Source organism: Equus asinus, chromosome X, assembly GCF_041296235.1.
Source record: "Equus asinus isolate D_3611 breed Donkey chromosome X, EquAss-T2T_v2, whole genome shotgun sequence".
In the NCBI taxonomy this organism is placed as follows: Eukaryota; Metazoa; Chordata; class Mammalia; order Perissodactyla; family Equidae; genus Equus; species Equus asinus.
This window is the reverse complement of record NC_091820.1, coordinates 140,173,644-140,185,660: the sequence shown is the minus strand read 5'-3', so window position 1 is coordinate 140,185,660 and position 12,017 is coordinate 140,173,644. Positions and strand designations below refer to the sequence as shown.

The 12,017-nt window shown below is 39.3% G+C and overlaps 1 protein-coding gene and 1 pseudogene across 2 annotated transcripts in view; both read right to left on the bottom strand.

The window, feature by feature from the left end:
- The window catches only part of BRCC3 (BRCA1/BRCA2-containing complex subunit 3), a 106,079-nt gene that overhangs the window by 18,120 nt on the left and 75,942 nt on the right, over positions 1-12,017 (bottom strand). The gene's annotated exons all lie outside the window — the stretch shown is intronic.
- LOC106828416 (large ribosomal subunit protein eL30-like) lies at positions 6,923-7,354 on the bottom strand (annotated as a pseudogene).

Genomic DNA, 12,017 nt, shown 5'->3' with positions numbered 1-12,017 from the left:
TCATATCCTTTCACCAGTACTTCCCCATCTTCCCCTGTACCGGCCCTGCCACAACCACTCCTATTCCACTCTCTGCGTCTATAAGTTTGACTGTTTTAGATTCTACAAGTAAGTGCAGTCATACAGTATTTGTCTTTCTCTGTCTGGCTTATTTCACTTAGCATAATGTGCTCCAGGTATATCCATGTTCTTGCAAATGGTATGCATATATACATGCACCACATTTTCTTTATCCATTCATCCACTGACAGACACTTAGGCTGTTTCCAAATCTTGGCTATTGTGAATAGTGCTGCAATGAACATGGGAGTGCAGGTATCTTTTTGAGATCCAGATGTCATTTCCTTCAGACATATACCAAGAAGCGGGTCAGTTTTTAATGCTGAGTTGTCGTAATCAGAAGTTTTCTATAGTTTTAATAAAAACTTAAGGATACAGTGTGCTTCAAAGATTAAACATTCCTGTATTTCATTTAGTAGCTCAACTTCAAAGTGGATAGGGCTCAAACTGAATTCATCTGGGGAGCAAATTGGAAGCACATTTGCAGAGCCAATATTCTCTGGTCTCATAGAAAATCTGAGGCCACTTCTGTAAACTTAACAGAAGCCTTGGGAGCTCAAGATCCTTATGCTCACTCCCCAGAAAAGGGGAATAGCTAATTAATACTGTTTTCAGTCAGGAAGTTGCCAGTGAGGTTGAACACATTGATCACAAAGCCTGGGGAAGAAGAACCGCAGACTCTTCAATGACTCTATCAGATTCATTATATAGATGGGATTACTCATATAAATGCTCACTTGTTCTAACTCAGTGTTCACCAGTGCCGCCCCCCTACTTCCTGGTCTCTCCCCTCGGAGGAAATAGGTAAGAAATTCACAAATACTTGCATTTTCATGCTATAGTGGAAGAAACAGATATGCTTGTTACTGAGGCAAACCAATCTACCTCTACCTGCTTCTCACCCTAAATACACCTAACCTCCACCTAACAATGGGTTCAGTGGAACATTCAGGTTGAGGGCCCCTGGCACTGTGAGGCCTCATTGGCACATAGTGGTACAGCAGCATAAGACCTAGCTCCCCTCTCTCTTTTTCCTACCCAGCAGAATGTGTCTGGGGCCCACACCACAATCTAGATGGGAAACTAATGACGGAGGATGACAAGCACACCTTCCCTCACCACATCCAAGTAGTCAGGGAGAAATTCATGAAGAGTATGCCATAGCTGTTTGTGGTTTACAGACAGCCCTTTGAAATAAAACACAGTGACTATTATTACTGATGTTTCCAGAAACTTTTAAGAAGTTAATCTGCTGCTATTAGTGTACTTAGCAGGGTTTCCCACTGAGTTTATCAGTACCATGAGCATAAATGGTTCCAGTAGTTGACTGAGAATGAAGACACATTTTATAAATTCCTAATGGAAATAGTTAGAGCTTCTGTCACTTTACTCAAAAGTACAATTCCAGGACCTAGCTAAGCAGAGATCCAAAGCTAAGACAGAGATTCTCCTTCTGCTAACGAACTAGCTGGTTAAGACCAATCCTCCTGTTGAGAGCAACTAGAATAGCTGGGCCAAATAAAATAGCATCTGTTGGAAGTCACTGGAGAGCTACCAAGGCAGTGAGTAATTGTGGGATCAAGACCTGGGAGAGGAGGAAAATCCAGAGAGATGAGCCTGGCATTTAAGGACAGCCTTCCTGGAAAGGCATCTGCTGATTCCAGAGGAGGAAGCTTATAGGCTGGGAAGTTTAAAGAGTTTCCAAAAGGGCTTATGGGTCTTGGGTGATAAAATCGGAGTTCAGGGCCTATGAAGGGGGAGAGGACTCGGCAAAATTGTCTCCAGGATTTGGGTTGGGACCTCAATAGTATACATACTAGCAGTAAAAACAGACCAGCCTTTACAGGGACTAAAGGCCCAACTTTGAATCATCTCAGTTCCTAACTAGATTAACGTGATTTGATAATTCTGCTACCAGTTAGGATGTAGAAGGTTGCCAAAGACCACTGCACCTACCATAACAACAAGAAAAAATCAGATAAAAAATTAGAAAGAAAAGACCCCAGAGAGCCATGGATACAAAGATAAGTCTAAATGAACTACATTCTTGAGAGCAAGAATGAGTAGATGAGTAGAGACCAGTGGCCACTCTCCTCCGTGAGGACATCTGTCTTGTCTGGAGGCACAAGCAGGTGAAGGATGGGGACTGCCACACACAGATGAACTTTGCTGGGGTAAGAGGAATGCAACTGGGACTTGTAACAATCACATGAGGTGGCAAACTGAAATATGCAGAAGCACTGAGGACAATGTATTCTTTTTTTTTATTGTGGTCATAATAGCTTATAACATTGTGAAATTTCAGTTGTACATTAATATTTGTCATACACCATACAAGTGTGCCCCTTCACCCCTTACGCTCACCGTCCACCCACCTTCCCCCTGGTAACCACTAATTTGTTCTCTGTCCATAAGTTTGTTTATATTCCACATATCAGCGAAATCATACAATGTTTGTCTTTCTCTGTCTGGGTTATTTTCCTTAACATAATGCCCTCAAGGTCCATCCATGAGGTTGTGAATAGGACAATTCTGTCTTTTTTTATGGCTGAGTAGTATTCCATTGTACATATATATCACATCTTCTTTATCCAATCATCAGTCAATGAGGACTTGGGTTGCTTCCATGTCTTGGCTATTGTGAATAATGCTGCAATGAACATAGGGGTGCATAAATCTCTTTGGATCATTGATTTCAAGTTCTTTGGATAAACACCCAGTAGTGGGATAGCTGGGTCATATGGTATTTCTATGTTTAGTTTTTTGAGGAATCTCCATACTGTTTTCCATAGTGGCTGCACCAGTTCGCATTCCCCCCAGCAGTGTATGAGGGTTCCCCTTTCTCCATAACCTCTCCAACATTTATTTTTTGTCTTGCTTATTATAGCCATTCTAATGGGTATAAGGTGATATCTTAGTGTAGTTTTGATTTGCATTTCCCTGATGATTAGTAATGTTGAGCATCTTTTCATGTGCCTATTGGCCATCTGTATATCTTCTTTGGAAAAATGTCCATTCATATCTTCTGCCCACTTTTTGATTAGGTTGTTTTTTTGTACTTCATTTGTGTGAGTTCTTTATATATTATGGAGATTAACCCCTTATCAGATATATGATTTGCAAATATTTTCTCCCATTTGGTGGGTTGTCTTTTCATTTTGATCTCTAGGCTCTGGTATAATGTATGTAGCATTGAAGGCTATGTATTCTTTGAAGATTCCACTTTGAAAGCAACAGGGCTTTTTATTTTTGGGGGGAGGTGAGAAGTTGTTCCTTAGTAAATTTGTCTGTTCCTGCTATGGGAATTGATCTGTTTATGCTTTCTTTCCTAATGGGTCAGTTTTGGTAAACTGTATTTTCCTAAGAAATTATCTATTTTGTCTTGTTTTCAAATTTATTTACATAGAGATCTATCTCCCAGACAGCTTGTTATGGTATTTTAAATCTCCTCTATTTCAGTAGTTGTCTCCCTCTTGCCATTTCATATTTTGTATGTTTGTGCTTCTTCCTTTTTGCCCCATGATTATGTTGACTCGTGGTGTGTTTATTTTGTTAATTTCCCCCAAAACAATCATTTTTATTTATTAATTTGATGGGTTTTGTTCCTACTCCCGACTTCATTAATTTTCTTTTATCTTTCATTATTTCCTTATATTTTATTTTGGTTATTTGGTTTATTTTGGTTATTTTCTTGTGCCTTATCTTAGCATTTAGAATTTGGAATTTAATTAATACATTTTTGGTCTTTCACTTTTATTGCTGTAAAGTGCTTAAGGCTGTGAATTTCAACTTATCTCTTCTATAAATGTATCCCATATATGCTGGGATAGTAGTATTTTCATTTTCATTATTTTTCTAAAGCCCTTTAATTTTTGTTTCCATTTCACCCACCCATTGTGTTCCAGTCTTCCCTCTAATTTGGTATCTGTGCTCTAGCCTTTCTAAAATGGTCCTGCTCTCTAACACCCTCAGAAAAAAGCCCCACACCTGAAGCCTTCATGGTTCACCTGTTTATCTAGCCCTGCTCTCTCCTACTCATATGACTGACTCTGCCCAGTGTCCTTTCTCTTTTTACAACCTGGCTAATGCCTACACACTTTTGGAGACTAAGCTCAAATTTAGGAATCCTTTTCTGATGCCCTTCAACCCCCAAAACCACCCCAGTTAAGTACTCCTTCTGGGAATTAAATGGGATCCTATACTTCCTTTATCATAATACTTATATAGTTGAATATTTTGTCTGTCTACTAACATTGTAAGATCCTTGAACATAGGCTTCCCTTTTATTGCTGTACCCCTGGTGCTCAATTAAATAACTGTTGAATGTCCCTTCACTGTCGACTTCAAAACTAGTATTTTAATACATTTGTTGTGACGTGTGAGCTTTAACAAATACTAGAGCTACTTTGTCATAAATTTAGTTTGGTTGATTGATTTTAGCTTTTCAGTTCAAGTATAGTACACAGAAAAGTACACTAATTGTAATTAGAAAAGGACACTATAAATGTCCAGAGCAATCAACTTTCACAAAGTCAAGATACCCACGCAACCAAAACACAGATCAGCTCTATGAGTTTTCAGAGTGAATGTTCCTATGAAACTGCAACACATATCAAGAAATAGAACCTTACCAGCCTTCCAGAGGCCCTCTTTTTGGCTCCTCACAATTGCTACGCCCTCCCTCCATTCCAAAGGTAACCATTACCCTGATTTCTAACAATACAGATTAATGATTCTGTTTTGAATTTTATATAAATGGGAAAATACAGTAAATACAGTTTTGTGTGTGACTTTTTTCACTCAACATAGTGTCTGATATATTATGTTGTGATGTATACTGATGGTTCTTTTTTAGTGCTGGGTAATATTTCACTGTCAGAATTTACCATAATTAATTTACCAATTTTCCTCTTGTTAAGCATTTGAGTTGTTTCCAGTTTGGAACTATTATGAAAACTGCTTCCTGTTGCACATATAGCTTGCATATCTTTTGGGTATATATGTAAGAATGGAATTTCTGGGTTATCACTTTAGTAGAATATGTTGCGCAGTTTTCCCAAGTAATTGTACAAATTCATATTCCTGCCACCAGTATTTGAGGTTTTTCATGGCTTTAACAGCTTCATTAACAGTTAGTATTTTCTGACTTTTTCATTTTTTTGTCATTCCGTTAAGTGTGTAGTGGTATCTCATTGTGGATTTAATTGTATTTCCCCAGTGACTAATTAGGTTGAGGACATTTTCAAATGTTTATTGGCCTTTTGAATATTCTCTCATGTATAAGTCCTTACCTGTTTTTCTATAACTTTCTTATTAATTTGAAGGAATTATAATATATTCTGGATACAAGGTCTTTGTCAGCTATATCTATTCCAAGGATCTTCTCTCTCTCCCTGGCCTAGTTTTTACTGTCTTAATGATATCATTTGATGAGCCTAAGTTATTCACTTAATATGTTATCACTTATGATTACTGATGTAAAAGTACTAAATAAAATATTAGCAACCATAGCCCAATACCACATTAAGACAACCTAGTAGGATATTTTTCCAGGAAGGCAAGCTTGATTCAATACTAGGAAATCTGTTAATATATTATATTATAATACATTATAAGTTTGAGAATAAGTGGTCTAACTCATTTTTCTATCTCCACACCTTCTACTCAGCTTAAATGTTCTTTAATTTTTGGTGACAAAATATTCCTAGAGTTGCAAAAGTAAAGCTTATTAATCCTTCTTCAGAAAGAAAAAAAATAAGGTGAGGTACATGAGGTTATTTTCTAACAATAAAAGAAAGCTTATGATTAGTAAAGTGCATTCTGGTGAAACCTCAAAGGGACTTTTAGTTCCTTTAAACTGTCTTCTGTCTTCATCCCTCCTTAAGTCATAGACATCCAAGGGGATGAAGGTGAGAATTCTGCTAGCTCTAAAAAACTTAACACTTTCTTGAAAGACACAAAAGTAGACTACAGCAAATGGAGACATCCAGTGTTCTTGGAAGGGATAATGCAACATCAAAAAGATTAATTATAGGGGCTGGCCCGGTGGCACAGCGGTTAAGTGCGCACATTCTGCTTTGGCGGCCAGGGGTTCACCAAGTCAGATCCCGGGTGCAGACATGGCATCGCTTGTCAAGCCATGCTGTGGCAGGCGTCCCACATAGAAAGTAGAGGAAGATGGGCACGGATGTTAGCTCAGGGCCAGTCTTCCTCAGCAAAAAGAGGAGGATTGGCAGCAGATGTTAGCTCAGGGCTGATCTTCCTCAAAAAAAAAAGGATTAATTATAGATTAATTTATAAATTTAACACAATCACAATAAAGATACCAAAAAGTTTTTAGCTGGAGCTAGCCAAGCTGATAGTAAAGTTCACGTGGAAAACTAAACATGTAAGAATAGTCAGGGAAACACAGAAAAAGAAAACTGACAATGGGCACTGGCCCTAGCAGACAGTAAAATGTACAATAAAGTCTCTATAATTAAAATAATGTGATGCTGCTACACGAATAGATAGATTGCAAGATAGAATAGAAAGTCCAGAAATAGATTCAAGCAAATAGTGAATTATCATACATGATAAAAGGTGGCATCTAAAATAAGTGGGATGAAGATAAACTTTTGTTTTTAAAAAAAAAGCTCTAGCCAGTGTTTTTAAAAAATTTTTTGAGGAATATTAGCCCTGAACTAATATCTGCCACCAATCCTTGTCTTTTTGCTGAGGAAGACTGGCCCTGAGATAACATCTGTGCTCATCTTACTCTACTTCATACGTGGGATGCCGCCTCAGCATGGCCTGACAAGCAGTGCATAGGTCCACACCTGGGATCCGAACCAGTGAACACCAAGGCCGCCAAACTGGAACGTGCAACCTTAATCGCTGTGTCACTGGGCCAGCCCCTGGCCAGTTTTATTAAAGAAAAATTATGCATGATTTACTTTTCACCAGTCTGTTCTGGCATGCTTCTAATGATATCAGAATCACCTGGATCAATAATAGCCAGTGTGCATACTCTGTAGTATTTTCCACATGCTGTGCTCAATTCAATATTATTGCCACTGTAGTGATGGACATCAGTTTTGGCCAACATGTTTTAGTACTCTATCTCAGATTTCCTCAAGGCTGGGCAGTTGTTTGCAAGGATGACCAGTTTCGCTTTGCCTTGTCTGGTCATTTTCAGGCTCTGCTGGTACCCCAGCACGTACTTTCCACTTTTCATAATGAGTTGAAGCCTAGAGTTGATTGACTCCATTGATTTTTTCATCTTCTTTGCGGCCACCATCTTCCTGCCTTGGGTGCAGGATGGCCCCCAACCAAGAGCAGCTGCCAAGATGGCCCAGGACCAAGAAAGGTTAAACTTTTTAATAAATGGTTTTGGGACAGGTGGATAGCCTTTTGAAAAGATAAACATAGATCCATATTTCACTATACAGAAAATAAACTCTAAACTATATAGTTCTGACTTTTGACTTTTGGAACCATGTTGATATTTCATAAACTCCAAAAAGAAAAAAAGTATGGGTTAAAAAAATTCTAAAATGGAAAATAAACAGGAAAAAGACCCTAATTGTCATTCAAATAAATAATATAACCATATGGAGGTGGTGGGAGGAAAAAAAGACCAAACCCAAGTAACTTTTGAATACATTATTTTGAGTATATAACCTCAGGCTGAAGACAAAAAGAAGTTTAAACAAATTTTGATCTCCAGTTAGTAGGTTTGTGCCTTACTCAATACAGAATGCTATAACAAAAATACCATAGATTAGAAGTCTTAAACAACAGAAAATTATTTCTCTTAATTCTAGAAGCTGGGAAGTCTAAGAGCAAGGTGCCAGCTGATTCTGTTTCTGGTGAGTGCCCTCTTCCTGGCTTGCAGACAGATGCCTCCTTGCTGTGCCCTCACATGGTGGAGAGAGTGATCATCTCTCATGTCTCTTCTTATAAGGCAGTAATCCCATTTATGGGGGCTCCACTCTCATGACCTAATCATCTCACAAAGGCTATACCTACAAATACCATCACTTTGGGGGTTAGGATTCCACATATGAATGGGAGGGGGAGACACAGACATTCAGTCTATGGCAGTTTGTTTTTCACAGTGATATAGGTTAGCAATTCTGAAACTACTTTCTGATTGAGCAATAAATAAACATATTATGGACAGGAGGAGCAAGCTGTCTCTATGTCAAAGAAGAGAGCTGTAAATGTGCAAAGAGAGAATGCTAGAATGAACCCTAAGGTGTAGGAATGGAATTGAAGTTACAGGTTTGAACTCATGGCTTGGGGTGGGGGGGGACACGGAGTGTGTGCACATGCACACATACAACTTTTTCCTAGCTCTATCTACTGAGAGTCTAGAAGCAATGACACTCTAGTAGCAGTAAGTATGCCTAGCACCCAGACCTTGGTTTCTAAATAGCATTCTTAAAGGAACCATGGTACAGGCTAAGATGGAGGGATGGGGACCAGATTTACCTTCTTCCTGAAACAACTAAAAAAGGCTAAAAAAGAAAAAAGTGAAACAATGACTCTCAAGACACTGGAAAACAGGCAGCGAAAGACAGTGATCCCTAGGAGATGAGAAACAAGCAAGGTGAGTCTCAGCTTACTACCTGAAGAAAGTTTCCTGGCTGTAACATAGGGAGGGGAACCCCACATAGAGCTTGATGGTCAACTTGAGTTAAGACGATAGAGCTGAGACTCTGGGAAAGCCAAGGAGGCTTGAATTTGCAGGGCAAGGACTGTAGAAAAGAGGGCTGCACACAGAGAGAACTCCAGAGATCTTTGGACGGTCCCCTTCAAGTGTTAACTTGAGTACCAATCAGGGTATGTGTGTGAGGAAACCACCCAAGCCCAGGGAAATATCAACCTAGATGGATTACAGGGAACCGTCCTCAAAGTGTACTCAGGGCCAGGAACAGTACCTGTTCCCAAGAGCCTGAATGGCAAATCTCATAATTCAGGAGACAACAGAGTACTAAAACAGGTCTTGCCTTAGTAGTAGGGAAAAATGAACCATACATTAAATACTGCTTTGTTTCTGCCTAAGAAAGCCTAAAAGCAAGACTCAAAAGGATCAAACTGTTTCCTAGCAACTTAACAGCATCTCAAAACAAAGCTCAAGAATATTTTTAGGAATATAAATATATCTAACACCTGATAGGTAAAATTCAAAATGTCTGCATCCAGTCAAAAACTGCAGGCATGGAAAGCTGCAGAAAAATCCAACTCATAATGAGATAAAATCAAATGAAATTTATCCAGAAATGATGCAGATCTAAGTGACAGGAATTAGCAGACAAAGATATTAAAACAGATATCACTATTCTATATGTTCAAGAAGCTAGAGGAAAGATTGAATGTCTCAAGTAGAGACAGGAAGAAAGAAAAAGACCCAAATCAGACTTCTAGAGATGAAAATTATAATGCCTGAGATAAAAAGTATACTGGAGAGAGTGATGTCAGTGTCATGGTGGGGTGAGCTCAACCTGGACTCTCTCCTCTCCAACATACAACAAAAAGGAGCAACAATATTCCAATAAAAAAATCCTAATAGCACAGGAATCCTCAGAGACCCACGGCAGCCAAATGATGGAAGGCAGAAATGCTGGAGCACCCCTTGGAGGAGCTAGAAGGGGGTAAGAGAGAACTTCGCTCCCTCCCCTAAAGACTGCGGTGGCTACCTGAGGAGGCTCTGTGAGGGAAGGAGCGGTGGAGGGGTTGCACGTCCTTGGGATCGCCCAGGAATCTCTAGTGCCCTTGCAGCCTAGAGGGAAGCCCTCTAACGGGGCAAAAGCTTTCATGTGGGGTGACCTCATCAAGCCAAGATCCCAGGAGAACAGATAGCGAGAGCTGACTGGGAAACCTGGGTCTGTGCGCAAGAGAAAGCACCCCCCCCCCCCCGCCCCACCTGCACTGCATGGTGACATCTCGGCTGAAGACGGAGGGCTCAGAATACGTGGCTGTTGACCCCCATCTAGGGGCGACAGGCTATAACTGCAACCAAATAATATCACAATGGGGAAGACCCATGCTTCTTTCGGCATCCGTCAATTCATCAAATCTCCAGACCAGAGGGAAAAGAAGCACCCAGAATTTTGTCCTGAGGACTCAGAAATAAGTAAACTAAATGACAATGAATTCAGAATAGCTATTGTCAAAACACTCAATGAGGTAAAAGAAAATATACAGAAAAAATTCAACGAGGTCTGGAGCTACTTCTTAAAAGAGATTGAAATTATAAAGAAGAATCCATCAGAAATACTAGAGATGAAAAATACAGTGGACCAGATAAAACAGAATACGGATTCCCTGAATGTTCATGTGGATACCATAGAGGAGCAAATCAGCATAACAGAAGATAGACAGGTTGAATAGCTCCAGAAAGAGGAGGAGAGAGAACTTAGACTAAAAAGAAATTTAGAAAATCTCCAAGAAATAGCTGACTAAATGAGGAAATGCAACATAAGAATTGTAGGTCTCCCCGAGGGCAACAAAAAGGAGAATGAAGCAGAAAGCGTGCTCAAAGAAATAACAGCAGAGAACTTCTCAAATCTAGGGAATGAGAGAGAAATGTGTGTGGAGGAAGCTTTCAGATCTCCTAGACTTGTCAATGTAAAAAGACCTACTGCAAGGCATACAGTAGTAAAACTGGCAAAAATGAATGACAAAGAAAGAATACTCAGGGCAGCAAGGCAGAAGAAAATAACCTACAAAGGAACCCCATCACACTTTCAGTGGATTTCTCTGCAGAAACCTTACAAGCTAGGAGAGAATGGAATGACACATTCAAATCTTTAAAAGATAAAAATCTTCAGCCAAGAATACTCTATCCAGCAAAAATATCCTTCAGATATGAGGGAGAAATTAAATCTTTCCCAGACAAACAAAAGCGAAGGGACTTCGTAGCCACGAGACACCCCCCCAAAAGAAATCCTCAAGAAGGCCCTAATACCTGAAAAAAGAAAAAAAGGGAGAAAGGGGTCACAAAACACAGACTAAGGAGACGAATAGATAGAATCAGAATAGGATAGCAAATAGTCAACTGTAACACTGGGATAAAGGGGAGGAAAACACCAAAAACAAAGACAATCTTGTCACTTTAACCACAAACTCACAACACAAATTGAAATAAGATATGAAAATAATAACTTAGGAAGGGAGGAGGAAAGAGACTGAATTAGTTTAGACTAAGGAAATAAGAGGCCATCAGAAAATGGACTATGTTATGCACAAGATTCTGAATGCAAACTTCGGGGTAGCCACTAAACTAAAAAGTGGAACAGAGACACAAAAAATAAATAAGGGAAAAGCTAACAAACACAGCATAAGAAACTGCAGAAGTCAATGGGTAGACCAAAACACATAGGACGAGAAACAAGGAAATGCAGGAAAACTGGAAAATGAGTGAGAGAAAGACAGCATTAAGCCCTCATACATCAATAATCACCCTCAATGTAAACGACTGAACTCTCCAATAAAAAGACAGAGAGTGGCAAGATGGATTAAAGAACAAGACCCAACAATTTGCTGCCTCCAGGAAACACAACTCAGCTCCAATGACAAACACAGGCTCAGAGTGAAGGGGTGGAAGATAATAATCCACGCTAATGGCAAACAAAAGAAAGCAGGTGTCACACTACTTATATCAAACAAAGTAGATTTTAACATAAGGCAGGTAAGGAGGGACAAAAAGGGGCAATATATAATGATCAAAGGGACACTACATCAAGAAGAAATGATGCTTATAAATATCTATGCAGACAACACAGGAGCACCAAAGTTCGTAAAGCAATTATCAGCAAACCTAAAAGAAGATATCAAAAATAGCACAATAATAGTAGGGGACCTCAACACTCCACTCACATCATTGGACAGATCATCTAGACACAAAATCAACAAGGAAACAGTGGAATTAAATGAAAAGCTAAAACAGTTGGACTTAATAGGCATATATA